Source organism: Patiria miniata, unplaced genomic scaffold, assembly GCF_015706575.1.
Source record: "Patiria miniata isolate m_02_andy unplaced genomic scaffold, ASM1570657v1 HiC_scaffold_9, whole genome shotgun sequence".
NCBI lineage: Eukaryota > Metazoa > Echinodermata > Asteroidea > Valvatida > Asterinidae > Patiria > Patiria miniata.
In genome coordinates, this window is record NW_024037076.1 from 14064828 (window position 1) to 14091157 (window position 26330).

Genomic DNA, 26330 nt, shown 5'->3' on the forward strand with positions numbered 1-26330 from the left:
GACCTAATACCGTTTGACCGTTTTACAAAACTGTAAACCGAAAAAACGGTCAATGGTGCGTTTACTGTTTTTGTTTTTAAGAAAATCCAAAACGGTAAAACGAAATAACGGTATGTCCCGGGATTGTCGGCGCCCACCTAACCTATACATTATTATCATAAGGGATTGGCAGTATGAATGGTTGCGGCCCAAAAACATAAAGAGTTGAATAAACGTTAGGCGAACCATAGAGCAAGGACCTTGCTCTATGGGCGAACCATACACCAAATCCCGGGGTAATGTACATGTAAATCAGTCATGTGTGTCTGTTGAGTTCGGTTCAAAGGGTGTAGTACGTATGGTGGCCTACAGTCAGTTTCGCGCCTGCACCACTGAACTGGACCCGGGACGGGCAACTCGTGGCGCCAACTTTATTGGGGAGGACTACTTTAGTGTGGTCGCATGAATCATTCTACATTGTACCCCATGCGTGAATGTAGTGTTTCACTTTCCGGTGGAGAACTAAAACTGGACAGTGACGACGGGTACTTAGCTTCGAATATTCGGCCGCTCTGTGACGATGAGCTTGAGGAAACTGAGTGAGGTATGAAAATATAGGCCAAGCCATTTGTTGGTTTCAACATGGAGGAATAAGAACATCGAGTGGCCGGCCGTTTGTCTTTTGAAGTAGGCTTAGTTGCTAGCAGAATTGTTTGGTCGATATGGGAGCTAGAGTTGAGAATGTTTACACCACAGTTGCATAGCGTTGCATGTAAAGTGAGGTTAATGAAGGACGTATTGAAAAAAAGCCAGGTAAGGTGTGGAGCAGGAGTTAAAAGGAAATGCGCCACATTCACTGAATAATTTAATATCCCTTTCGCTTGTAGAAATATTGTGTGAGGCTATAGCCTAGGCTACCATTTGTTAACTGTATGTTGTTATGGGTGAGTCAAAAAACACGAAACCCAAATGTCGGGACTATTGTTTTATTTAAGTTCTGCATGTGTAGCACTTTCAAAACCTAGGATATGAAAGCCCAATTCATAAGCTTTCTTTTAGTACAAAAATCATTTAAATCACGTACGTACTTTTCAAGTTACGGGATTTTAAACGACCATCGTTTTAAAGTTCTGTCCACGGATCACACAAAAGGTGTGCGTTCTTTCAGAAAACCGAAAACATGACATCCCGGTGATTTGTCGTTTTCGTTTTGCTGAAAGAACAATTACCTTTTTGTGATCCGTGGGAGTGGACAGAACTGTAAAACGATGTTGTGTTTAAAAAGTCTGTAACTTGAAAGGTACATAAGTGATTTGAATGATTCTTGTACTAAATGAATTGAGCTTTCATATCCTAGATTTCGAAAGTGCCACATGCAGAACTTCAATAAAACAATGCATGGTCCCGACATTCATGACATTTGGGTTTCATTTTTTGAAACTAAGTAACTAATGCATCATATTTGAAACAATATTAATTGATGGATCATCCCAGTTTTGTAATTTGCCTTCCGCCTTTCTGGACGTGTCCTTGTGGGCAAATTTTTTTCACAGCACAGACAACAAGAAAAGGCTTGTGCAGTTCAAAGGACGTAGGCCCTATGCTTTGGCATTGTTGGGCTTTTATTCATATGAACTGATGCAGTTCACATAATAGTGAGGATCACTTGGTAAAGCGCCGGTATCCGCCAAGCATGACGCTCATGCATGGTGCATAAATACAAAGAAAAAAGTACATTACAAAAAGATGAAGAAAAAAACCAGATGGGTTTGGAGGGTAGATTGGAATGTAGACAGGGATTTCATTTGGGGTACCTACATGCAGTTCAAGTGCATTGTTTTCAATTCCAAATACATGTAGTTCTATTGTCCTTTCGTAATTTTATGTAAAATAGGGCTGACATGAAGTGCTGCTTCATTGTTATTTTATACTCAGACTCAAACTGGAGGACATGGGAACAAATCATTGTGTTTAAAGGGAATATACATCATTTGCTTTTGCTGTAATTTTCAGAAATGGATGGAATTGGGGGGTTGAAAATATAAAGCAAATATAGTTACACTGACTTTTTTGAGGTTTTGGGTTCGAAAATGCTATAAAAACCAAGAAAAACAATCATTTTCCTGCAGTTTACATACATTGGGGAATTGTAAGGTCAGGGAACCAGTCTAGCTGGCTTGTACCCGTTCATAAGTGTGTAATCGATTGCAAACAAGTGCGATGGTCAATTGGGGCCAGTATTTAAAAAAAAAAACACAGTTTTTTCCAACGCTGGTCGGCCGACCAGCGTTGGATCGAAATTGATACAAAAATACCACTTTTCTTGAAAATGACAGTATACCAGGTGCCATGATTTTACAGGATGCTTTACACTGTCATTCACTAACAGTCCAGCAAGGTATTTCAAAATGATTTGGTAGTTTTATTTTTTGATGTTTGCAAATGTTGTATTTTCCCTTTAATGCCACAGCCACAGATGCATGGAAAACAAGAAACTATTTTGTGTAACCGAGCTTGGTAAGGTTACGCAGAAAATTCACAGTGACACTGGGATATGATTTTTAAAATATTATTTTATGCCAAAAACAAAATGACAGTCATTCTTCAGTCGTCTGTAATATCAGAATTTAATTTCATTACAAATATACAATGACTGTGAATCCAATTATTCAATTATTCAATTATTTGACATAAACCACCTCTCCTTATCCTTGGTTATCCTTCATTAGAATTTATAACGATTCTATAAACCTTCTATTTACATTCATTTGTGGTAGAGAAATGTCTGTGGCATGAATTTACAAGTAGAGAAGCTTATTACAAATATTAATAGAACCACCATCAGCCCTCAATGGGATTATCCATTTATCCACATAATCTCTCTGCTAGAGTAATATACCTCCAGGGGCAACCACTGATATACTTCATTACCATTCCTCAGGTTTCATATTTGATTTACCACCGTGCATAATGGTTTGCCCATGCACAGCTAGTCCAACACCCTGTGGCCCAACTTTAACTGTAGAACTATTGTAATTAGTTTGGTTTTCATCATAGTCATCTGTGTCCTTATAAACGAAATGGCAGAAGCAGCATGGACAAAGTTTGGTGGGGGGGGGGGGGATTCTGGGCCCCCCCCCAAGATCTCGGCAATCGAGTGATGAAAAATTATGAAACTCAGTACATGCATAGAACACTCTCAAAAGGAATTAAATGATTCTCAGGAGAACCAGGATCCAAAAGGAATTAAATGATTCTCAGGAGAACCAGGATCCACACACAGTGTTTCAATCTGAATTCTTATATCATCTTCAAAGAAAACCTATAGGTCAAAGGGTTTTGGAATTATGGCTAATTAATTATTCATATGCACGAATGGTAATTCTGCTTTGTGTACACTGCGTAGCCCTATATGGGGAAATTCAGTTTAAATTTTTCGCTGTGCGGCAACCCGTGGTCCAAATGTTATGTTTTTGGTATCAAAAGATGCACCAGACTCGAGGCTAAAAAGTCAGGACAGCTTGGGTCGCAATTTTTTTTTTTTTCATGGGGATTGCGGAAAAAGTTGAGGGGGTTCCCCCCCCCCCCCCCGGCCCTTTTATGATTAAGGAGTCAGTTTCCGTGGTTACATTTATTTTGAGTGAAATACCATGAATTTATATGTAAACTTCTCCTTGTACTTTGTAGCCAACTATGGAGGAGATGAAGTGTGCTGACATAAGTGACAATGAAGAGGCTCCTCGACAGCCCAAAGAAAAACGTCGCCCGGTCTGGCGGTCCAAGACCGAGTTTTTTCTTGCCTGTCTGGGCTACGCAGTCGGCCTGGGAAATGTGTGGCGTTTTCCTTACCTCTGCTTCGAGAATGGAGGTGGTGAGTAGTAAAGTAGTCTCTGAGTTGGTCTCTACATTAATATTTTGGGAGGAACCTTTTTTTCTGCAAAATTTCCACCAAGAAAGTGTATGTCGCAATATCATTGTGATGGTTATTATTTTGTACAAGCGTTTAAACTTAAACTTTTGTTGTCAAAATACAATAATGTAAGTAGCAACATCACAATGCCGTAAAAGTATATTTGAAGGCCCCACAGTTCAGATATGTGCCCTGACGAAACAGAGAAATTGTAAATTCTGCAATGCTTAACAGTAACAGTTGTAAACCAACTACTAAAGGTACATTGCATGTGGGTTTGAGAACATTTTCAAATAAGCTCTTAAAGTCAGATAATGACTTTATTTCATTAAAATTGATGCATTGGAACAAACGCTATGCTTCATCAAACTCGAGTGTTGAAAATCGTCTTGGGCCACTTTCCTTGAAAGTGAGAAAGCGCAGTTAGAGAAACCAGGGGTGTGAAATCTCAGCTTTAAAGGTGATTTCAGCTTCTTCTTTTTTTGGATTTCAGCTTTTTTCCCTCACTTGCTATGTACAAAAGTATAGGAGATTTCCAAAGATCAGCTATTTTCACCTTTTTCAGCTACTTTTTTTGTATTTTCAGCTATTTTTATCCGTGGTCACTCTCACCCCTGAGAAACACACAAAGGATTTATTTCCTGAATTTGTCCAAGAGGTAACGTTTACCATACATTCTAAAAAGTATTTGGAAGCCCAATTATTCTATTCGGCTAAACATTAGACACAATTTTGAACACTACCCCCACTTTTCTGAAAACATGCCCGCTTCAACAATTATTTTTTTCATGGGACAACCAGCGTAACCCATTGACCTATAAAATCCGCCCATGTTTACTTATGGAATTATTGCTTTACAATTTCGAATTATTGGCTGGGCAGGCTGGTTCCTGCCCCACAATCAACATCGACATTGTATGGACCGAAAGGCAGTGTGCTTGCAAAGCGGATCGATCTGTCCCCCCCCCCCCCAAAAAAAAAGTTTGTAGACATCCAAAAAAGGAAAAAGGGAGGTTTTGGTTGGAATATAACATACAAATTGAAACTTTGAATTAAAAATTAATTGAACTTGTTAAAGAGCACGGAGAATGCAAATTTAAGGCCAAAAAAAAAAAGTCTCCGGTTTCTGGTATGCGCGCGCATAGCCGTAGCCATGCGCGTCGGCAAAATGAAAAAGTTTTTTTTTCAATGAAAGATGATGTCTCAAAACCGCCAAACTCACTGGTTTGACAGGAATTCTGCTGCTGCACAATTTTAACGTGTTTTTAGATGGGGTTATGATCGAGAATAAGCTTAATGTAGCCTCTCTGAACTCCCATATATTTGCACTAAGTTTAGTGGGGCGCCATTTGCAGTCATCAGTCGACATTTGAAGCAAAAAAGTCAGGTTAAAAAAAAAAAAAAGCCGCGTCGCCGCACCACTTTTTGGACAAGCTCCATACCAGAAACCGGAGACTTTTTTTTGGCCTAAAGGGAATGTACAACATTTGTTTTTGCTGCAATTTTCAGAAATAAATGGATTTGGAGGATTAGTATGTTATAGCAAATAATATTACATTGACTTGTTTCATGTTTTGGGTTCGTAGATGCTGGAAAACTACGAAAACCAATCATATTCTTGTAGGCTGGTTCCCTGACCCCGCTTAAGATGAAACGGAGCAATTTATAGACTTTGGGGAATTGTAATATCAGAGAATCAGTCTAGCAGGCTTGTACCTCTTCACAGGTGTGTATTCAATTGCAAAGAAAATGCAGACGAACTAAATATGAAACATGAGGAGCACTTTTTGAAGAAAAAAAAAGCCAGTTTTCTCCAACGCTGGTTGGCCGACAAGCGTTGGAAAAATACAGTTTTTCTTGAAAATGTCAGCACACCAGGAGCCACAACTTTACAGGATGCTTTAGCTTAGACTGTCATTCCCTAACAATCCAGTAGGTAATTTGATCATTTCGTTTTTTGATGTTTGCAAATATTGTATCTTCCCTTTAAGCACAGTAGCACACATTTTATTATCATCACTTTGTGGTTTTGCTAAGAATGCATCCTCCAAAGCCACATTCTTAAAGTTTTCATCTTTTGTTCATTATACTTTCCAGCCTTTCTGAGTTCTCTTTTGAAACCTTCATCTGGCCCAGTTGTACATTACCTCTAAAATAAAAATATATATATACTGTAACCAAGTCTGCGCACGCATTCAGCATACCCCCTTTTGAAACTTACGTCCTGCCACATCTGGGCTCAGTTGTACATTCTTTCATCACCTCCACATAGAAGAAAAGAGGTTACACGTGTGTAAGTGCGTTGGATTCTCGCTCGTGTGAAAAAAGGGGTTCCTTAAATCTTGGTGTTGGACCCAGGTCAAACACAGAGATTTTAGATAGTTTAAAAGGCCCTATTGAGATTGATGTTAACCCCTTCCATCACCAGGTGCCTTTTTGATTCCCTACTGTATTGCCCTGATGGTAGCCGGGATGCCAACATTCTTCCTGGATCTTGCCTTTGGCCAGTACAGCAGTTTGGGGCCATTTCCGTCTGGAAGTCTGTTCCATTCATGAGAGGTAATTATAGCGTCGTTCACTTCATATTGTCTTTCAATAAGCAGAACCTGAACAACATATCCTACAGCCCTCGCTCTACAGTTTGAAACGGTTCATGTTTTGTAATAACATCTGCCGACCAGAATGATCGATCCACTCAAGTAACAATGATAACAGTAAAGATATTCATGAGAGGTAATAAATTAGCGTCGTTCACTTCATATGTCTTTCAAAAGCAGAACCTGAACAACATATGCTACAGCCCTCGCTCTACAGTTTGAAACGGTTCATGTTTTGTAGTAACATTTGCCGACCAGAATGATCGATCCACTCAAGTAACAATGATAACAGTAAAGAAGAACATGGAAATAAGAGATGAACTGATGAGATGAGATGCATGTGCCCACTTTATTTTTTGCTTGTTGGCATTGCAGCCAACTACAATGGAAAATGTCATTGAGGCAGGGTTGAGAAATACTTCAATACTTCAAGTTGTTTCAATCTCCTGACCTCCCCCCCCCCCCCCAATCATAAACCATCCGGGCGTCAATCGGTGGGGAAGGGGGGGGGGGACAAGTCCCCCCCCCCACATTTTTTAAAGTGGGGGATATATAGTTTGTCCCCCACCCTGCCCCCCACTTATTTCGTTCCCGAATCAAAATTGTAGCCTACTATAATGATTCTATAGCTCAGAATAGCTGATTCAATGACTCCAAACTCAAAAATGATGTTTAAAAGATGAAAAGATTTAAAAGATGACTAAAAAAAACCCCCAAATGGCTTCAGTGGTCGGGAATTGCCTCAGATTGCACCACAGAGCATCTAGAGTCCAACATTTTTCGGGGCCAGTAGGCGGGCCCTGAACCCCACGCCGTTGGGGCTTTGTGCTATGCACTTGCATTAGTGCTCATCAAGTTACGTCCCCCCCCCCTTCCACTTTTAATTGAGAAGCGATTGACGCCATTCCCATCCCCCATTTCTTTTTGTCCACAGGTCTAGGCTATGGCCAGGTGTTTATCTCCTGTCTGGTAGGCACCTACTACAACATCATCATCATGTACTGCGTCTACTTCATGTTTGCCTCCTTCACCACCGTCCTGCCCTGGGTGGGCTGCGGCCGGGAGTGGAACACGGCGTTCTGCAGCCAGCTGGTCGCCGACTGCCTGGGCGCCGGCGGGGTCGTGACCACGAACAACACCTGCGTTCAGCTGGGGAATTTGACCAGTGACGAGTTAGAGAGCCTGAACATCACGCGATATTCTAGCGACAGCTTTGATCTGTCAAATTATACAGACCCATTCTGGGAAGAGAGGAGATCCCCCAGTGAAGAATACTGGAAGTAAGTGGTAAAGTTGGAAGTGAAAAGTTTGTTTACCAAACGTGATTACCGCCTTTTGATGCCGACGATTGACAGCGTACGGGACGAATAACGACGAGAGCATTGACCAAGGCTAGACCAGGAATGGTTAGTGTTGAGGCCCACTCTTTACAACTATTGGGTTTTCTTCAACTCACAGGCGGGCCGTCTTGCAGGAGTCGGCCTCCATGAACGAGACAGGCGGCATCATCTGGCAGCTCATGCTCTGCCATTTCTTCACCTGGCTCGTCGTATTCGTCTGCATCCTCAAGGGCATCAAGACAACGGGCAAGGTGTGTATAAATATGCTAAGCACGGAAGGTATTTGCTAAGCAAAAATGGGGCACCATCCAAAAAGCCATGCATTGTATATTGCTAATTGTGACTGGTTCTCTGCTGACTTTTGCTTTGTATCACAATCCCCCCCCCCCCCCACCCCCCAACAAAAGCGTGGGCTGATTCTAGTAGCGAGAACTTGTCCGTAATTACTACATATACATTATTCATAAGATGGAATTTCGCATCTGGGTGATGTATATCAAATTAGGGTTTTGCCCTTCACCGTCGTATAAACACTGTTTATCATTTCAACACCATTCTACACAATAAACAATCAAATCATCCTGATTTTGGTATTTGTGCTTGCAGCAGCAACCGGGTACGACGACCCAATGTTTTAATTACATCTTTCAATAATTCGAACCTTTAAAGACTTGATAGTATTTACAGAACTATCATCTATTATCTAGGCGTAAGAGCCTTTCATTATAGACACATTTAAGTGATCAATTAATTATACAGAATTATACCTGAGACAACACTCTTTTTGCAATTGTTATGATTAATTCTAATTATTCGTACCCCATTTGATATTATGTTTAGTCTCATCGCTGTGATGACTACCAGGTACGACAGTGTTTTAATAACGGTCATTCAATAATTTGAACCTTAAAGACGTCTTGATGAAGACAATATTTACAGAACTAGGGTCTATCATTTAGGCGTAAGAGCCTTTCATTTATCATATTTGCGTAATCAATACTAGAATTAACCTTGAGACTTCCCTCCTCTTTACAATTGTCATGGTTATTTCTGAATAATCGTTCCACATTTGATATTATATTAAGGCAAGCTTTTCAGAATTATCTCTTTTGGTTTTGTACAATACCAGATATCTTCCGCTGAGGATAAATCACACATACTATGGTGCATGTCTATTCAGACTTGTTTGCGTTCTGAACGCATTAGATCGCTAGAACAATTCTAGCATCTCATCTAGTAGATCTGATCTTTATGAATCTTACTGCCAACCTGTAAATCTCGTTTTATACCTCCGTCAGAAACTACTCCGACCATACCTTGATTGCCACTTGTGGATTTCATTTGAACCTTTAAGTTTCACAGAACTTTCCTTTAGGCTTCAGAGCCTTTAGCTAAACTTAATTGAATAATCGCAAGATACCACTCATCTATTACATTATGGCTGTTTCTGGAATTGTACCCCATCTAACATTGCTGTGTTGACTGCCAGATACGAAAAACCAAAACCATATTTGGAAAAATGGAAACGTACACCTGAACTATGCAAGACAACTCCTTCAGGCAAGGGTAGCAATGTTCGTCTCTTATAAATACTGTTTGAGACATTGAACAACTATGAAATTACAACCAGACTTAACAACTGTGTTAAAAATTGTGTGTTGTCGTTGCTGCTCGCAAGCGTGAAGTGATCTACCTTCAATCCAACCACGCACACATTCCTGTGCCACTCCCTATTCAAATTACGCGCCCTTAACCACTCTACCGTGTCTCATTTACATATCAATGATAAAGCAGATTTATTCTAATTCGTCCCGGTACTCAACCGAATAAATCAATATTTATCATTTCAACACCATTCTACACAATAAACAATCAAATCATCCTGATTTTGGTATTTGTGCTTGCAGCAGCAACCGGTATGAACTATAAAGAACGGGTCTGTAATGCTGAATCCCCAAAAGGATTTAGATATTTAACATCATATTGCAATCACTCTCTTGGATATATTAAAGTATCCTTCTCTGTCTCTGATATGGCGTCCATGACGCTTGAACAGCCTGTTGGATATCTGCTTTGATAGCCACTAAGACTCCAACAGCAGCATGGGGCTGCTCTGTGAAAACTCTAACCTTCCCTCTCAAACTCTCGAGTACTTCATCGGTTTATACCTCTATGAAATCACTTTATACTCTTCTTTAACATTTGTTTAAGTTTATGAACACAAAAAGGTCTTTATCTGAAGGAAAGACTTTGACTCACTTGACATACAATTCCAACATTGTAACTGTACATGTTGATAATAATTACCTCGCAATAATAACTGAATTCACATGGCCGAGTGCATGAGATAACACGTAAATACTTCAATTAAAGTGCGGCTAACTCACTGAGCCGATAAGACCCGGTATATATGAAATAAGGGCCTTGACCAGGATTCTTATATGAAATAAGATGTGTACTGAACGGTCTTTACCCTATTTTGGCACTGTCTCAGAAAGAATATCTGGTGTAATTGGATCTTTCTTTGGCTTAACCAGTGTTCTTGTCAGACCTTTAGCGCGGTGTATGACACCAGAGGGTCTTTGGTTGTATCATGGTCCCCAACTAGCCATGAGATGAACCCATGACATGACAGCTAAAGAGTTTGTGACTGTAGGTGCATGGTGATGTTGCAGAGTTCCAATATGGATCAGGTATAAGGCTACCATGTAAGGATCTGCGGGTAGGTATGATATTCCGTGCAACTCTGCCCATTGTCGCCATCTCGTGAAGGATGATCTGTACTCGAGACTGTTGATGGGGCTTGTGACTCGAGTAGCATGGAAAGCAGTTGACTGGCGAGACTATATCCAGCTCTTGACTTTTGGCTGATTGAGGACTCCGCTGCCTCCAATTATCGCTGTTGAAGATGAGCTTCCAAAAAGGAAAATAATAAACATTGTTACTTTAACGAGATTAAAATCATGCGTCAACTTACTAAACACTTTCTTTATTAAGTGCATTTAATTAAAAGCGCATTTCCCACTGCTTATTGCTACAACTATACTCTGAATACAAAAGAACAGCTTATTTGCCAAATCTGAATCATCATCCGCTGGGGATATCAATTGTAACGTTTACAATACCAAACATCCGCTGAGGATGTCACCATATTTTGGTGTAAGTCTGCTGAGACTGTCTTGTTTGCGTTCTGAACGCATCTCGTTATATACTTCTGTCAGAAACGACTCTGACCCTAACTTTTTTGCCACGTAAACCACTAAACTTTAGTATGGTGATACTCGTGGCTTTCATATTAAACCAATGGGGTTATCTTGGCCAAGATTAGGCCAAATAATAAACTAGGCTGACCATGCATGTTTCCATAGAAGGGTTAACTTAAGGCCAATTTCACTGCCTTCGATTCTCTCCGAGTCGAGCTTCGAGTCTTCTCGCTATCTGACCGATGCCCAAATATTCTATTGAATCCCTTTTGTACTACCAGTGCGTCCAGCGTCGGTGGAACAGTTTTGAAACTAGAGGAAATTTTTCTCCGAACAAGACTAGTGAACTTTGATGAGAAACAGATGTAAATACATCAGTGAAACGGGATTCTAAATACCTTTGGACTTTATACGAATCTCAAGTCAAGCCTACTAGAACTAAATCTTCTCTCTGGTTTTGAAGGAACTGGCAAACTCAATCATCGTCTAAAAGACATCTTGTATTTCTACACTTCTCCGCCTTCGCACTAGACAAAACCACTTTGCTAATCCAAATACATTCTCCGCTTAAGTTAAGCATGTGCTCTCTGACTTTCTGAAAGCAATTGTTATAAAATGGAATAAGCTGGCAAATCTCTAAACCATCGTTAAGCAAGTCATCTGTACATGACATGTATGCATCATTCTGCATTTCTCACCTTCTGAACCAACTTCTTCACCACTTCAACCCCGTTTTGAGCATTTTAGAACCAACCACTTTTGGTTTGAGCACTGTGCTCTCTATTCTATGGCTTTCTGAAGGAAACTGGAGTGTCCCAAACTGTCTTCTAAGACAACTCTCCTTGTTCTTGCAATTGCCCCTTTTCCAGCGATCGTACTATTTTGGTACAATTTAAAGACACATATGATGGTAGGAATTGGAACAAATTGGAAAAAAAAATTTCTGTGAAACCCAGGAAAACCCGATTGGTCAATCGCTCACAAGGTGATATTTAAGATTTTCAGATCAAACTTCAACGTGAATCAATACGTTGTCAAGGAACAAAGAAATATGGGCGTATCACCAAATTTGACTGATTGATGCCAGGGCTATCTACTCCTTTTTCGGACGACATTCACCTGTTGTCACTGAATTGAAACTTACAAAGGATTAATGATAAACGGCTTTATTATGGGTTTCCAACAAATTGTATATGGCAGAACATCGATTCAATCTAGGGCCTATATTTCGTCTCAACAAGTAGAGTGTGGGTTTTCTGAAATTGACCATTTTCTGAGACTGGTTACATCTTATAACAAAGAACTAGTGTAAAAGTCCCCACAATTCACGATGGGAAAGTAATTCTCCAGAACACTCTTCGTTCGGAACCAGAAATCTCTCCGTTCTCAAAAAAATCATCTGTGAATTTCAACATCTGCAACTACATTTTTGCAAATTAAAAAGACTGTAATTTAACTTAGCTTCGTAAACTGGCTTTCTGCTTTCTGCTTTCCGATCTTCGGTCCATCTGCTATTAACAACTGTCTTGTCTTGATTGATACCGATGTAGGGGCGAGCTCTGTTGTCAGTAGCCTTGAATGTAATGTAGCTTCTTAAAATGAGATGTCGAATTGACTTTAGGAGAGCAAAACTGCCAACTCTCCCATTTGCTGATATAACGCAATGGAAGTACAGCGCCACAAAAATTGTGTGTTGTCGTTGCTGCTCGCAAGCGTGAAGTGATCTACCTTCAATCCAACCACGCACACATTCCTGTGCCACTCCCTATTCAAATTACGCGCCCTTAACCACTCTACCGTGTCTCATTTACATATCAATGATAAAGCAGATTTATTCTAATTCGTCCCGGTACTCAACCGAATAAATCAATATATACTCAGTGTGTTACCTCCTGAGTGAAAGTTGGAAAAAATCACTTGGTTGGGACTCGAACCCACGACCTCCTGCTTTCTAGTGCAGATGTCTTACCACTCGACCACCGTGGAGGTAACACGCCTTTCACTTTCAACTTTCACTCGGGAGGTAACACACTGAGTATACAGTGTTTGTACGTCGGTGAAGGGCAAAACCTAATTTGATTTATATACATTGTTCCCTTGATGGTGCTAGCCATTCAGTAGGATTTATTTCCCACACTACCTTGGAGTGGGGAGGCAGGTGCGCGCTCTACGTGTAAGTACTCGATCACTAGTAAAATCAGCCCACAATTCTGTTGGGGGGGGGGGAGAGGGGGGGGGGGGAATTCTACTGATATCATTTTACCTAGCTGCAGAGCATTACTACATATGCAGAGTAGCACCATTGTAGGAAGGTGGGTTTGAGCATATTATGTGAGAGTGTACAAAGTGGAAGGCGGGCCGCAAGTGTGAGCCTTAAAAGTTAACAAGAGCAGAAGAGTTTGTTAGAATTTTACACCCCTATTAATAACTTGATAATTCATGAAAGTTTGATTGCAGTGTGAAGAAAGTTTAGAAATTATTAGAATTCATCAGTAATTTTTTCAGATTCCAAGTACTTTTGGATCATAGACATAGAAATTATTGGACATCGAAATTATTGAATACTCATAATTATAAGTTTCTAGTGAAATAAGGAAATATAAATTCCATTAAGTGAAAGTGGAGCAAAGCTAGGTCACCAGTAATAACCTTTTGAGTGCAGTAGGTTCCAGGGCACCTGTTTTGGTCATTACATAGTACATTGGCAGGGCCATACTGCCAGGGTCAATCCAGCAGGAACAGGTTGTCTTGACAACTGCATGTCTTGCCTTAGCCCGTGGGATTTGTAGAAAATGTAAGTTAACTTTCCCACTATATTATACAAATATTGGATGCTTCGAGTGGTGTAGTAAAACTAGCCTCCCGAGGTGATCCCTGGACATTCTATTTTCCCGAGGCGAAGCCGAGGGAAAATAGAATAGTCCATGGATCACCGAGGGAAGCTAGTTTTACTTCACCACGAGATAAAACATTCAATATTTGTTTTATAACACTTCACCCACAGATTCTGCTTGGTTATAATATTGAAATTATTTAAATCTGAACAGTTGAAATATTCTTCAATTTCAATACGAAACTGGAGGAAAATGTATTTCTCTCTTCCAAACTACCCCTTCGCGAAATTTTTGAACCCAACTCTGCGGCGTGCTCTCTTTGGAACAAAACGCGCTGCGTGCAACGCGCAACGCGCACACCAGCATGCATTTGCACACAAATACCGCGCCGTGGAAATAGTGCTTTGGTTGCTAATGGTATAGTACTTTGGTTGCTACGGGTATAGTACTTTTGGCCATGCACAGAAAGATAGCAAAATTAGAAAGTAACATGTGACTTGCTCTCGGCCAATCAAGACAAAGAATCTGTGGGTGAGGTGTTATAATGTGTTTTAATATAATAATATGGCCATATGACTCAAAGTACTGTTACTTATTTTGGTGATCTGGTTTATTATTTTTAATTGTTTTATGTTTCATTAATCCTAACGGTCCTGAATCCTCCAATTTCAATATGATTTTGCACACCCCCTAGGGAGTTAAAGTTAATATCACTTCCATGTTCAATGGCAAAGTTGACAGTAAGATTCGCAGTCGTTAATTCTCTCTTGTCTTTGCCCATTATAGATGTAATGGGCACAAGGTAAAATCCTTCAAAATATCTCTCGTGTACCACTAACTCAGTTCGTCAATATATGTTGGAGAACAATATAGGGTCCCATTCTAATTGCGAAATAATTAGCCATTTGATCCTGATGTGGTTGACCAGGGACAAACTTTGTGATCAAGACCTCACCCCAAGACATGGGGGAGGGGGTGGACTAGCTAGCATAGTTAGGCCTATAAGCTTATAAAACAGAAAAATATGCAATTACACAATGTAAGTGGCCCATGTGGTAGAAAATCAACCCAGGATCTGGGAATGCCCCATTTTCATCCACAAATTGACTTTAATCGGTAAAATTGAGCTTTTGAAGATCTCAACTAAAAGTCAAATGAGCATAATGTGTATTTTTACATGTACTGAAGCGCATAATATAATTCTTGAACTTAAAAAAGGCGGTGCTTTTAGTAGTGATTGTTTGTTGTGTTTTTTGTTTTTTTTCTATTCAAAGACAAATTACATAAAAGCAGCTCTTGCAACTCAGTTTGCATTTTCCCAGATGGAACTTTTGAAATTACAAGCACCACACACTATGCAGCTATGCTGCACCATGCCACCAGCCTGCACACATCATGCCCATCCAGTGTATCAGCATTGTAGCTTTGCGGTTTGGCGGCTTGGACCTGCACCTCCCCACTAGGACTGACCCAGATATGCAAATATGGCCTTGCCTCTCGTTTCTCAGTGGGCACTGTGGTTTTACACTGAAAATTCTGGCAGCTCATCAGGGTTTTGTATATGAACTCCAAATGACCAAAAGCATCCAGGCCGTCCCCTTAATGTGAGTCTGCTTGGAGAATTAAAGGCCGACAGGGTTTCGGACAGATTCTGACATGCCTGAAGTAAAGCCTTGTCGTGATCAGCAGATTTCGGGTGTTTGCGGGCTGACAGAGGAGCTATCAATGGAGAGATCCGACATCTTGCGGTTCTGGGGGCCAAGGGCTGGGGGCCGAGCAGAGTTGAATCGCTATCCGGGTGGATGGGGCCATACCCGGATCGCTGGGGGTCTGGGCCATGGATATGACCGATGGAGGTTTGGCGGACGCAGTCGAGTGACCGCTGGTCTCCTCTTGGGCGGTTCCCATGGTAAGCCTTCGAGGTGTTACTAGGCTTAGTGTCACTGAGGATTTCTTCTTTGATTGTCCGGATAGCAGTGGGGGCCCAATGGATGACATGACTGAAAACCGGGTGAGAACGGCCTGTAAGATAATGGTAAAATCAAAGGGCACCGGTACAATAGTGTGATGGCCAAAACAATAGTTTTGCTTCTGATACAACCGTGGAGCAGCCAATAAACGAAGCGGGGGAGAGCGACCATAGGCCTGTCTAATGGAGGAAGTATCACTCTTATAGTCATTAGCAGAGCAGAGTAACTCGCACAAAATATCACACCATGTGAGTTTAGTGCAACTGCCGATAAAATAGCGATGGTAATTTTTATAGCGAAGTCGCCGAATATTTTAGGCGTGAGGGATTTGCTTACTAGTTGTTGGTTAAATCTCACGCTGGTGGGTCGGTAAGTTGTAGCATGGGTGATTGAGCAACTTGCAGTCAATGTGAAGTCCCGCGTTGCTCAGTACAGCATGGACTACTTGCTATCCGAAGTGAAGTCTCACACTGACGGCCAGAGTAATAGTAGCATATGACGGGAGTGATCTACTTGCAGCCTGTGCGAAGTGCACGCTAGCGGCCGGGTAAGTTGTAGCGTCAGGAGTGCATGAGCAACGTGCAACCTGTGCGAAGCCTCACTTGCTCAATTAGTTTTCACCCTTTTTAAATTCGATCCTGTTATTTCTAGGTGGTGTACTTCACTGCACTTTTCCCCTACGTGTGTCTGTTTATACTTTTGATACGCGGGGTTACCTTGCCGGGATACCAGAAGGGAATCACATTCTTCTTCAAGCCCAAGTGGGAAACTTTGAAGATACCAAAGGTAGGAATGCTGGGCTCCAAAAACCTGGACAGAGCATTGCGTGGTCAAACAATTACGTGTGCAATATTGGATGTTGTGATACCGGTACTGGCTTTTAGTAAATTGTACTTCTGTACACATATAATTATTTAATACAGGGTGAGTCAAAAAAGCGGAATCCAAACCCCTAAAAATGTATTTCATATTTTAAAAAAACATGTAGCACCAAAAATAATCATGACTGGAAAGCCAAGTTCATAAACTACTTTTAGATGAAATTAATCCTAAAATTGCTCAATCCGTTCAAAGTTTATCACCATTTAAAGCGATGACCTTAAAACCTCTCTCGTCCATTATTATCAATTAAGCAGTAAAAAAATAGAGGTTTAGGCCCCCCAAAAGTCTCCGGTTTCTGGTATGCGCGCGTGTCACCGTAGCCATGCGCGTCGGCAAAATGAAAAAGTTTTTTTTTCAATACAAGATGATGTCTCAAAACTGCCAAACTCACTGGTTTGACTGGTATCCTGCTGCTGCACAATCTTAACGTGTTTTTAGATGGGGTTATGATCGAGAATAAGCTTTATGTGGCCTCTCTGGACTCCCATATATTTGCACTAAGTTTAGTCGGGCACCATTTGCATTCATCAGCCCACATTTGAAGCAAAAAAAAAACTGGTAAAAAAAAAAAAAGCCGCGTCGCCGCACCACTTTTGGGGCAAGCTCCATACCAGAAACCGGAGACTTTTTTTTTTTGGCCTTATTTCACATAGATATCATTTGTTTATCTCTATTTGATCAGCTTTGGATGTATTTGTACCCAGGTGTGGCTAGATGCAATCAGCCAGATATTCTACTCATTAGGAGCAGGCACCTCTGGTGTCTTGACTCTGGGGTCATTCAACAGGTTCCATAACAACTGCTTTGTGTGAGTATAATAATATACAGTGAAGCTTTGGTACAACACGCAATGCGTATACATCTGTAGTGGTTGGCTACATAAAATAAGAACGCAACAACTCACCCTATAGTTCGTCTTATGGACACCGACGACGAAGTCGAAGCACTCCGGGTAATACGCGAGTGTATAACAATCCAATGGGGGCGAGCACACGCGGAGTCCGTGGGGGCGAGTTGGCCTGCGAAAGTGCTTCTCGATTTCGCGAGAAAAAGTCTCCCTCAAACGAGGTGAGTTCGCTCAAAGATCGTCAACTGCACGATCCAAAATAAAGTACAATAAAAACTGGATACAACTGTACAAATGCTGATGCTTTCAGCAAGTTCCGAGCTGGACTAAATCACGGAGAAAGTTCCGATAACTGTGAAGGACTTTCACCACGCGGTGACACAAGAACAAAAGATGGCTGACCAAGCACACTCATTAGCATAAGGTCAAAGTTGAAAAGGGGCACCACACATCTGTCAAGTGCTGCTATTGTGAAGTAGTGAGATATAATATGACCGAGTTTCAAAGCAAAATGTTGTTTACTTTCTTAATTATCGTAACACAAACATTTGACGGAAAGCTTGAACTCCGTGTTTTTTTTCCTTTTCATGAAGTTTACAAAAGTCACCTCGCTAGGGCCAGAGGGATCATGCATTGCTCTACATTATTTGCACGTATACTGAGGCACACCTAACTTGTTTGCATTCATTGTGTCTCTCGAAACGCCTCCTGCCAAAGTAGATTTCTCATAAAACTTTCTTATGGTGCAGTATTGTCAAGAAGTTTTAGAAATATTAACGGGCAGGTTTTCCCTGAACTGTTGGTAAATAATGCAGTTATATATAATGCTGTATATCCATCCCAATTCCTTATTCATCAACAACTTCTTTGTTCCTCTTTTTTTTTTGTTTCAGTGATGGAGTCAGTATTGCTCTTCTCAACTCCCTCACCAGCATCTTTGGGGGCGTGGTCATTTTCTCCATTCTGGGCTTTATGGCAGAGCAGCAGGGCAAGGAAGTTGGGGACGTGGTTTCTCAAGGTAATGACAGAGTAAACTAGAAGCGTAATTTTGTGTGTTTGTTTCTACTGCCATTCGTGATGTGTCCTGTCAAAAACAGATTCCTAGGTAGATGGGGAAAAAAAATAGATATTATATAAATATAACATGGTTTGAGGGTGGACAGTCAGCATTTGCTCCCTGAGGTATTGGAATACCGAGGGGAGCTAATATCGACTGTTCACCCGAAATAAACCATGTTATATTTGTTTTACTATACCTCATACATATTCAGCTGCCAATTGTTGTTACTGTTGCAGTATGCACCTAAAACAAATTTTTTGAAGAAACCTGTCCAGCTCACCAACAGAATATCATTGCTCAATTTTACTATTTCAGTTCGTTTCCAATACAGTAACTACAGTTGCAAATACACTAGTGTGTGGACAACTTTTTTTGTACAGGAGGCATCTTTATTGTCCATAAATATTCTCCAGGTGCCATCATTGAGCTCGGGAATATTACGCGTACTGTACAACCATCTCTTCGTGTGTAGCTCACTTGGGTGACGTTCACGCGTGCGTACTACACCTGTGTGACAGTTCCACGATTGCTTTGTAAAGTGCATGCGTAGTAGACTGTGGCACGGGTAACCCGTGCCACAGTCTATATACATGCGTAAATGTGGAAACATGGTGCCTACCTTTTTGTGTGTGTATAGTCGTGTTTCCTAACGTGGCGCACTTAGAAGCCTACCAGACTTTCCTCGTGTAGTGTTGCCAAACCTCTTTGTTGACAAACCTCAAATTCATGCAGTAAAATACTGGTACTTTTACCTTATTAATGCTTGCTATTTAACCTCTGTGAACAATTGCGGTTCCATAAAATTTAATCAGAAATTCAAAAACGGTGGCGTCCGGAAATTGGGCACAAATTGGCGGAGTGTTCCCTAGCTTGGCGCACTTGAATAATCTCAAAAAATTCCAAATTAACATTTAAGAATTTTTGTAAACTTGATAAATTCTGATAAATAATTATTATCTCTATTTACATACCCAGCCAGATGTTTGTCAGAAAATAATTTTCTTATTTTTCGGGGCATTTATAAAGGGTTCACTTTGCACTTGAAAATAAAATTGGAAAATCACGCCAAAATAAATTTTTCTTCTAACTTTGTTACGGGTAAATAAACTCGCAATTTATGAACAGGAGTGCTTAGAACTTGATGAAATTTCGCTTTCTGTGAAATTTCACTTTTGCTCTAGGTAGGCGCTAAAGGCGAAAAATCAAAGTGCGCCACGTTGGGGGCCGCGCCACGTTAGGGTACATCAATAATACATTTATATATATTTTATTTTCCATTGATGAGGTAGTTTCATGCTTAATTTGTTTTTGTGTTGCATGGTCTCTTGCAGGCTTTGGTCTTGCTTTTATTGCATATCCTGAAGCAGTGAGTAAGATGCCGGCCGCTCCAGCCTGGTCCATCCTCTTTTTCTTCATGCTCATCACCATAGGCCTGGACAGTCAGGTCATTATCATTATTTTTTTTCTTTTGTAAATCAAGGTAATTATTTTAAACCCACGATTCTCGAAAAGGCCTCAGCACACTCAAGATTTGAAGGCTGAAGAAAGCTGTGGAGGACACGCAAGAAATGTATTTTGTTTTGCAGGAAGGAAGGGAAAAAACCCAGTTGAAGCTAGCAGGAATGTATAATATTAATGGGGCACTAGGTCCTGAAATCCCCGAAAATTTCATGTTTTGGATTGTTTACTTAGCCTATTTCAAACATCTGGTTGAAAGGAAACCAACCTTATGTCTTACCATTCCCGGGAAAAGACGAAAAAAAACCCCGCTTGTTTACATCGGACACGACGGAGTACGAATACGTTTTTCGTGTCGTTCTCAGTTTAGGATATACACGTTGTGTGTCTCGGGAACAGCGGTGACCAATCACCAATGCAAAAAAGTGGTTTCTTCAACGTCTGCAAAAGGCGAACACTTTGAAAACACAACTAGCATCCAAACAGCTCGAACTTATTATGGGGTCGCAAAAGTGGACCCCGAAATTCATTTTAAATGATTTTAATCGGAAATAACATTTAAAAGTTGGACATAAACATCCACACAACTATCCTTTCAAAACTGGGCATTTTTGTGTAATTCCTATATTATGCGTGCGAGAACGAATTTCGGGGTCCACTTTGGGGACCCCATAAATTCGAGCTGTTTGGGATGCTAGTTGTGATTTCATTCGTGAAGTGTTTGTCTTTTTCGGACATTGAAGAACCACTATTTTTGCATTGGTGATTGGTCACCGCTGTTCCCGAGACACACAACGTGTATATCGTACACTGAGAACGACACGAAAAACGTATTCGTGCTCCGTCGTGTCCGATGTAAACAAGCGGGGTTTTTCCGTCTTATCTCAGGAACTGTAAGACATTAGGTTGGTTTCCTTTCAACCAGATGTTTGAAATAAACATCCAAAACATGAAATTTACAAGGATTTCAGGACCTTGTGCCCCTTTAAGTGCATGTAGCTGGAATGTCACTCACATATCTTGGAGTAGCACAATGCGTGGAGTGCGATGTGGACCGTGCAATACAGTATAATCACACTGTTGTTGTCATGGATGACCAATCAGGATGGAGGATACAAGTTTGCCTGAAGATAGTGTACAATTATTACCCCTTCACGAAAACCACTGGTTTAACTGAAAGAAGCTTGATGTGCCAATTTGAAGAACAAGTTTGTCAGTTCGATGTTTGCTTTTTTTTCTTCACACTCATGGGTGCTATATCTTAGAGGTTGTGAGAAACAAAGACAATTTACTTGGGTAGTACTCAAACTTGTGAACTTCTGCTTACTTAGTGCGAAGTTCTTGCTACTTGGCCACTGAGCTTGTGGGTGTTGGTTAGCCAGTTTGAATCTGATTTAGCAGCAGGTACCGTAATCGAACAATTCCACCTGAACTTGCCCAAAGAGTTGCAGTGGCAGAGAGTCCATCGATCATCTTTCTTTTCCCACCGTTACAGGGATAACGTTGCACCTAGGCCAATTTCTTACAGCGATGGGAACTGTTTACTCTTTCCTTACAGTTTGTCATCATCGAGAGGGCCTTGACTGCTTTGACAGATGAGTTTGCCGTGTGTCGACGTCACCGCGGGTTAACCACGGGAGGCGTGTGCTTGCTGATGTGCATGACAGGAATGCTGTGTGTGACCAATGTGAGTAAACGAGGCATTAAGGTGAAGGGGATACTGCAGATCCAATGATCATGGCACGTGACTGTGGCCATGTCAGTGCCCAATCCAGAGTTGTTCCTGTTGTAAAAGCCAAAATGTTTTCATTTTGCAGACAAGCCAGTAGTTCATCATCATGCACTTACAGTGAAATCTCGATAAATCAAACTCTGATAACTCAAAACAACTGTTATTAGTCAAACAAAGAATCCATTGCCTTTAGTGGTATAACAATGATATACCACCCTGCTTAACTCAAAACTCGGCTCAAGTCAAATTTTGAACCTGATCCCTTGAGGTTGGACTTATCGAGATTTCACTGTACTTATCTCTGAGCTCCCTGTTATTATAAATATGAGTTAAATGAGAGTGCAAGTCAGTGGCAGGTTACCCCGGCAGCTAATGTGCAAGTTGGGGTAAAGTATCCTACTTAAGGACACAACAAAATGACTTTTTTTTTGCGGGTCCCACGAACCTGATCCTCAATCTTATCTAATCTGCTAGCCACAGAAAGCCAGCTTTTGCAGCCTTCTTTGAATGCCTCAGAAAATTTACAACTTAGGCTATATCCTAGATACTGTTCTCCTCTTTGGTACTTCAAAGTTTATCCCTTCCTCACCCCCTTTTCCCTTTCTTGCAGGCCGGTTCCTATTGGCTAGCTTTCTTTAATGGTTACGGCCCCTCCTACTCCTACATGCTATTCTCCCTGTGCGAAACCTTTGTGCTGAGTTACCTGTACGGCATCCGGCGCCTGCTGAACGACATCCGGTCCATGATCGGTGACAAGTGGGTGGATTTCCCCTTGTTCCTGTGGTTCCCTGCGTGTTGGTGCGTGGTCACCCCAGGAGTACTTGCGGTAAGCAGCGGTCATTCATATGGTACTTAAATTAGCTATGGACTCACAATTAAGTAACCCCTTAATGGTCTTTCATAGAAAATTGGGAGGGACCATATAGGGACTCTTAAATGCCGGGGTTGTGCACATGAGGGAATTAAACGTGTGCTTTTCCGATTTTAAACACTACGGTTGGAGTCTGGATGCTGAAATAACCTGAGGATCCATACAGACTCCAATTGGTCTTAAGCATAGTGTTTAACACTGGCCAAGCACATCCCATTCATAAATAATGTTTGGTCAAAAATTCAAAATGTTTCGGTCCAAAAGTCAAACTGAGTCAAAACTTATAAATTTTGCAAAGATTTTGTTCCAAAAATTACTTCATGATTTTTGAACTCCCCTTTAGCTATGCTATGGTATGCCCTCTCGCGGGAAGCCGTAAACAACTCCACTATTCATGTCCACAAAACTTAACCTCTTCCCTGCATGCTAAATTTCCTGACTGTTGTATCTGGATGCACTCTTTAAAGCCAGAGTCCATCGTTTGCAGCTATCCAAAAAATAACTGGCGTATTTATTGTTGAAAAACATACTTGGTTGAAAGATAGTAAGGGGACTAAACTCCCTGTGAAATTATTCTTTCTGGAAAACTGTCATTTTGAAGAAATCAACAAAAGAAGGCCTTTCCAACGGTGCTTCTTAAGATGCACCGTAGGAAATTTAAATTAGTAGTTCGTTTTGTTTTGCAGCGAAGCGTGCGCAAGCATTGGCACGACACACGCGCGCGCGGTTGCTATAATTCGTCGGATCGGTGCTCGACATCGCGTAGCTGCAATCGGCTCAGTGAGAACGTGTCTCGGGCGCTGAATTCAGGCCCAATTCAAAACATGATTCAGCTACTTTTGATTTGAAATCGAGATCCTAGAATGTTGTTTTTCTCGAAATATACAGCTGAAGCTGAGCTGAAACTTCATCAGGTTAGTTGTTCAATACCCTTCTTTAGATTTTGAGCACGTTTGTTGCTTCAAACGAACAAAATGCACAAATTACAAATGATGGACTCTGGCTTTAATAGTCTCTTTGTCATAATCAGGTGGCCCTTGTTGGGGGCTGGGTCGTCCGTCATGACCCGGAGTACAACGGCCCCTTCCCTCCATGGGCCATGGTCATTGGCTGGTCCTTCACATTCTTTGCCTTCGTCGGTATTCCAGTGGTCTGGATCAAGGAACTGGCCAAGAACAAGGGAACCTTGTATCAGGTAACGTGATTACATTGGGTTATGAGGATTGTGAATGATAGGAACAATGGGCACTGATAATAATAATAATCGGCATTTAAGAATGCTCTTATTAGTAAACTAAATCACAGCGCTTACAGTGTTATCATTACCCCTGATCATTGGATCGCCTGTTAGGCGCAAGCAAGCTTTTTCAATCACATAACCATCTCTGCCCTCACAGAGGGCTTGAGCCCCCCCCCCCCCTCCCCCCAAGAGGGTGTAAATTTTTGTATTTTTTTTTAGTCCCACGATTTGACCTTGGTGATATGAATGTGGCCTATTTTCGAGTAGTATAATAGGGGTGTAAGTGGTGCCACCGACGTCAAAATAGTCTCCCCCCCAAAAAAAAAAAAAAAAAAAAAGAAGTAAATAAATAAATAAAAATTTCTGAGGCCACAAATTTTGGGCAACATTTTTTGAAAAAAAATTAACTTCTAAAATTAAAAAAAAAAAAAAAAATTGTGAGCCCCTCCAAAGCCTAATCCTGGGTGCGCCACTGATGTTTGGAAATAACTTTTGGAAATAAATGTTTCCCAATTCCAATCCACAGCGTTGGCGTGCAATGATCACACCCCAGGAGACCTGGGGACCGGCTAAGGCAGAGGACCGCCAGCATGCCTGGAATGTCCACCTGGAGCACGGTACCACTATGGGCGGGGCGCTGTACCTACCCGGGCAGAGGGAGGATCCGACAGGCGAGGGACCGCTTGGAATTACTTACACCAGCCTTAATGTCGAGTCAGATTCCAACTTGTGAGCAGCTTGGATTTTGTGACTACTGCGATGTATAATTATGTCATTTTAAAGGCTTAAAGATATAAAACTAGGTGCTTAATGCAAACATTAAGACAAGGCTTGCGTAGTCCAGTCCAGCAATTTATAGACATTGGGGAATTGTAAAGTCAGAGAATCAGTCTAGCAGACTTGTACCCCTTCACAGGTTTGTAATCAATTGCAAAGAAAATGCCAAATAACTAATTATGAAAAATAAGGAGCAGTTTTTGAAAAAAATAGCCAGTTTTCCCCAACGCTGGTCGGCCGACCAGCATTGGAAAAATACCACTTTTCTTGAAAATGTCAGCACACCAGCAGTCACGATTTTACAGGATGCTTTAGACTGTCATTCCCTAACAAGCCAGTAAGGTATTTCATGATAATTGATCATTACATTTTGTGATGTTTGCAAATGTTGTATCTTCCCTTTAAAATACTTGCATTATGTTTTACTGTAGACTTCATAACTATCTACGAACTCAACACGAAGTTAGTTGAAGTGTATGAAGTGTATATTTTCAAAACGAAATAAATGCCATTTTGTTGCCTTTGAAAATCCCATCCTCTCTGATGCCTCGAGTCAGTTTCGATGGCTGTGAAGTTAAACACATTTTAAGTTTAGAAACAGCTGTTGTATCGTTTTTATCCTTTAAAGTTTCCTAAAACTGCGCAAATTTTTCGCTTTTCTAATTGGTATATCGGGTTGTGGAAACAATTTCTTCATATTGAAATGTTGATTTCTTTTTCCAGGTTTTCAGATGAACGTAGCAGCTATTTTCGTTTAAATTAGGAAGTCAATAAACTCATGAAAAAATAACAGACTAAGACAAATATGTTGAACTGATCTTTTGTCAACTCAGATTTGTGTTCGAACTGTGAATATTTTGTTAAATGCAAACAGCCGAAAATTGAGGCCAATCAAATCAGCTGATTATGTGTTACAAAAAACGCATTTTCAAGAAAAATGGAGAGAAATATCTATATATTTTTGTATTATTCACACAAAAAAATGGAGTAAAAAATGTAATGGTGTACATACCAGGTATGACATACATTATTGATATAGTTGTTAGAGCTAAAATAGCAAGTAGTGCACATATTTTGTTTGTGCACATCATTTATATCTACATCTGTATGACGCATTGAAACAGGAATGTGTCTATTTCATATCATTAAAAACAGTATTGAAAATGAAAATAAAAATCCAAACAACTTTTTTTCAATTGTTACAATGGTTACAACTCAAATAGGGATGTATGTGAAATGTTTTCGTTTTGCTGAAAAAAAAACATACTTTTTTTGTGATCCGTGGACAGAACTTTCAATGGTGTTTGTGAATTGTTTTGTTTTGCTGAAAGAACACTTACCTTTTTTTGTGATCCCTGGACAGAACTTTAAAACGGTGTTTGTGTTTAAACTTGAAAAGTACATGAGTGATTTGAATGATTCTTGTAAGAACTTGCTTATTAATTGGGCTTTCATATCCTAGATTTTGAAAGTGCTACATGCAGAACTTTATTAAAAATCGTCCTGACATTTGGGTTTTCTTTTTTGGTTTACTCGCTCTGTATATGTGTATATATATATATATTTGTAACTAATTTGCATGTAGTGTGTTCATTGAGCATGATGAATGTAGGTTGTTTTTTTTATAGAA

At 40.6% G+C, this 26330-nt stretch overlaps 1 long non-coding RNA gene and 1 pseudogene across 1 annotated transcript; one reads left to right on the plus strand and one right to left on the minus strand.

The window, feature by feature from the left end:
* Positions 1-592: 592 nt before the first annotated feature.
* Positions 593-24877, plus strand: LOC119720251 (annotated as a pseudogene).
* Positions 9682-12785, minus strand: LOC119720252. The gene is made up of 2 exons (XR_005270084.1): positions 11728-12785; positions 9682-10739 (listed from the first exon to the last, which is right to left on the minus strand). It is a non-coding gene; the product is annotated as an uncharacterized LOC119720252 (long non-coding RNA).
* Positions 24878-26330: the final 1453 nt, after the last annotated feature.